General features: G+C 32.0%; 1 long non-coding RNA gene across 1 annotated transcript; it reads right to left on the reverse strand.

The window, feature by feature from the left end:
* Positions 1–276: 276 nt before the first annotated feature.
* LOC138891074 (uncharacterized) lies at positions 277–4,337 on the reverse strand. The gene is made up of 2 exons (XR_011407383.1): positions 3,358–4,337; positions 277–464 (listed from the first exon to the last, which is right to left on the reverse strand). It is a non-coding gene; the product is annotated as an uncharacterized lncRNA (long non-coding RNA).
* Positions 4,338–4,600: the final 263 nt, after the last annotated feature.

Genomic DNA, 4,600 nt, shown 5'->3' on the forward strand with positions numbered 1-4,600 from the left:
TGAAATCAATGCTATTTTATCTCTTTTTATTTCTAACAATATTGTTTTTGTAAACAAGCTCACTTGGGCTTAAACATGTAATGGTAAGTTAGATTTTTTCATTTCTATATACTATTTGAAATTTTATTACCCTTAATATTCATGTTTAGTTAATTACCCCATATAAACAGGTTTTGTTTACAAAATATATACAATTCACCTTAAAAGGCTCTCAATCCATTATTTGTGCCTCCAATCAAGGGATGTAGTTACACCCTTTTCCTTTTTTCTCTCCTCTTTCCCATTCTTTCCACCCACACCGCTCCTCACACTATGCCTCTGAATTATCCTCTCCTTTCTTTCTTCTGTGCATGGTCTGTATGATTGCATCTGTTCTTTTCTCTTTGGTGCACCTGGCCGTACAATCTCATGGCCAATATATGGGTTTATCACATGAAGATCTGCATCGACACATCCAACATTTTCTGAAAATAATAAACACTTATAAATTTTCAAGTGTCTCCTCAGACTACATCAAACTAATATTATTTTCATTTTCACTACTGGGGAAGTAAAAGCGTGGTTATACCAAATTGTCAGATTTTAACAAAGAGAGGATAAATTCCTTTGTCAGGCGTGAGATAAATACATGTGTGTATTCCGTACACGACATTTTGAAAGTTGTTCATAATTCAGCAAAGATGATTATATACAACTCCCAGTAGTGAAAATGAAAATAATATTAGTTTGATGTAGTCTTAGGAGACACTTGAAAATTTATAAGTGTTTGTTATTTTCAAAAAATTTTGGATGTGCCGATGCAGATCTTCATGTGATAAACCCATATATTGGCCATGAGATTGCACGGCCAGGTGCACCAAAGAGAAAAGAATAGATGCAATCATACAGACCATGCACAGAAGAAAAGAAAGGAGAGGATAATTCAAAAGCGTAGTGTGAGGAGCAGTGTAGGTGGAAAGAATGGGAAAGAGGAGAGAAAAAAGGAAAAGGGTGTAACTACATTCCTTGATTGGAGGTACAAATAATGGATTGGGAGCCTTTTAAGGTGAATTGTATATATTTTGTAAACAAAACTTGTTCATGTAGGGTAATTAACTAAACGTGAACATTAAGGGTAATAAAGTTTCAAATAGTGTATAGGAATGAAAAAATCCCTAATTTTTATACAAATTTTTAATATGTCTTTTGTATATTTTGTATTTGATTTATATACAGTAAAAATAAATTTCATACAATTAATTATATATTATACAACTTTCACACATTACTTCTACCAAGTTAAATACAGCTACAATAACATACAACTTAAATACGAATTTTATATAAAAATTTATACAATATGTCTTTTGTATATTTTGTATCTGATTTATATACAGTAAAAATAAATTTCATACAACTAATGGTATATTATACAATTTATCTACAATTTTCTTACATTATTTTTACTCAGTTATATACAACTATATTATCATACAACTTAAATATTATTTTTATACAATGTTGTTCAACTTTCATACAATAGTTAAATAAATAAAAGAAAAATATATAAACAACAGAATACAATTTTTCTACAATTTTACTACAATTTTGTAAATATATTGTATATCATATCTTCTTCTTCTTCTCCTTCGAGTTTCAATCTGAAATTCAGCCAAAACCAAGTTTAATCTTTACCAAAATCCCTCAAAATTGAGATATAAACTCCAAACCATATTCCCAATTGTTTGCAACAACACCCAATCCAAACAAATAATAATTTTTGAAAATCCAAATTCGAATTCAAAGCTTCAAAGCTTGTTAATGGCTGTCAATGGTGGAATTGCTACTCTATTTTCCTTTGCTTTACATTACTGAAATTAGGGATTGAGAGATAGAGAGAGACGTGGAGAGAATTCCCAATTCTTTGCAACAACATCCAATTCAAACAAATAATTATTTTGAAAACCCAAATTCGAATTCAAAGCTTCAAAACTTTTTAATGTTTGTCAATGGTGAAATCGTGAGTGGGTGCAAGATACATGGATGAGGGGGATGAGATGTGGAGAGAGACACATAGAGGAGTGGAAGATATGTTAGAGTAATTTTAGTACACTAATTATTATCATTAATTCCCTTAAAATGTACATAAATGGTAATTGGGTATATAAAATATAATTATATTAAAACTTGAGTAGGGAGAGTAATATAGTTTCATATAGTCTATAGGAATGTAAAAATCTCAATCAATTATATTTAAGTGGTATGATATTGTAATTGTATATAATCACCTTTGCTGAATTATGAACAACTTTCAAAACGTAACGTCGTGTGAGGAATACACACATGTATTTATCGCACGCCTGACGAAGGTGTCACACCTCCTTTTTACCTACATCTCGGAAGGATATGTATAAGGGAGTTTTTTCCAATTCAAGTAACAATCGAAACGAGATTATTTATTAAAAATTCAGAGTCGCCACTTGGGATAATTTATGGTGTCCCAAGTCACCGATTCAAATTGAATCGAGGAAAATATTGACTCTGTTTAACAATCCGCGAACCAGAAATCCGGGTAAGGAATTCTGTTAACCCGGGAGAAGGTGTTAGGCATTCCCGAGTTCCGTGGTTCTAGCACGGTCGCTCAACTGTTATAATTGGCCTATTATTTGATTTTAGTACATATTTTAAACTACGGTGCAATTTTAAACCTTTAACCGCTTTTATTCATTTTTAAAGAAAATTGCAACGTCATTTAAAATATATTTTGAACCACGTCACATAAATGCACCCGCGGTCCACGACATATTTTATCTAACGTTGTTGAAATTTGGATTTGAGTCACATAAATGTACACCCGAGTTTAGAAAAGAAATCTAAATTACGTGCCTAAAGAAACTACACTTTTTAATATTATTTCCTACATTTGAGATTAATGTGAGGCCATAAACTAGGAATTATTTGTGGGATAAGTATATGATTTTAGCTATTTGAAGTCGTAAGGGTCATTTACACTATGTAGTTTCCGTTTGCACCTTAAAGGTTAACTGTCAATCTAGCTAATAAAGACACTAATTTTGACAACTAAGTGAAGCACGTAAATAATTCACGTGAAGAGATAAACATGGATATGTTTAAACAATTAACAAAGCTTTTCAATTTTTGGCTAACAGTTCACATAGCCCTTTTAATTATATACGTGTATATATATATTTTAAATTCAAAAGAAAGAAAACATGTACTTATTGAAAACCAAAGATAATAAAATAGTCTATGTGAACTAAACATGGATATGCAAAATCGATAGCAACAAAAATTAGCTAAGAGATGACCATACCAATGCAATAGTACTGTAAAAAACACTAGCAAACATAAGCTAACCTTTAAACGAACAGAAGCTTGAAAAATTGGCTAATATTGAATCTCTTTGAATACATCAAGGAGGAGAGTATCGATATAATTCGAACACTACCCGAATCATCAACCAAACGGAAACATCGGGCCGGGGTACCTCGACGACCTTGACGGACTGAGTTCAAACTTAAGAGAACAACAACGGTTAGTGGGGATAGAGCTGCTGCATTTATAGTGAAAGAAAACTGGCCGGATATGGCGTAACTCCGGTGAAACGCCGGCTAGGCAGTGAATTAGCGGAACTGCATTTACAAGACTTCGAAACTGATTTCGGAAATGGAATTTGAGAAGCCGATCGCTGTTGCGTTTTGCTAGAACTGCTGATGCGTTTTCTGCAGTGTTTGAAGAGCTTTTTGAAGTTGGTTTCAATGGAGAACAAGCTACTAAAGGTTGGTGAAATTTGGTGGTTATTTGGAGTTGGTTTTACGGGCAAGAGAGGCTGGTTTACAGGTATTTTGGAGGAGCAAGGAGCTGATTTTTGCGGCTAAAATTAAGCTAATCCCAGGCCCTCTTTATCCCTCTGTTTCGTTCCTTTCTTCTTAGAGAAGAAGATCTTTTCTAGATCTATTTTTCCTTTTCTTTTTTGCCCCCAGATATGTCCCCTCTTATGATTTTATATGGATTTTTTTGTAACTCTTCCTATGCCTCAGATCTGATCGATGGAGGGGAGGTCTGTCGTTGCTAGCTTAGAGTCTAGGTATTGGAGATGAAAACTTGGGTAGGGTTTCTATAATTGGGTATTTTATAGGGAGGTGGAAATTGATGATGACCATTGGATTAGAAGGAAAATAGATGGCTAGGATTAAATCTTGCACTTAAATGGGCTAATGGGTTGGGAAGAATGGGCTAAGGGTAATTGGGTTGGACCATGTCTTCTATTTCAATTTTGGGCTAAGAAGACTCCAAAAATTATTATTTAAAATCATAGCTAAATTCCCTTAATATAAGATAACTATACTACATAATGCAAAAATAAATTCTAATTAATTAAACTAAACTATATTAAAACATGAAACTATTACATATATTTTTGTATTTTTCAAGATTATATAAAGATAAAATTAAGGTACTATTTTTGTATTTTTTTTATTTTATGAAAGGTATATAAAATAAAAATATTTTTTGTAATTTTTATTTTCTTGTAATAAAATAAAGTAAAAGAGTAAGAATGAGTTGAAATAGCTATATTGAACCTAAATTAAATATTTAC

This window comes from Nicotiana sylvestris, chromosome 5 (genome assembly GCF_000393655.2).
Source record: "Nicotiana sylvestris chromosome 5, ASM39365v2, whole genome shotgun sequence".
NCBI lineage: Eukaryota > Viridiplantae > Streptophyta > Magnoliopsida > Solanales > Solanaceae > Nicotiana > Nicotiana sylvestris.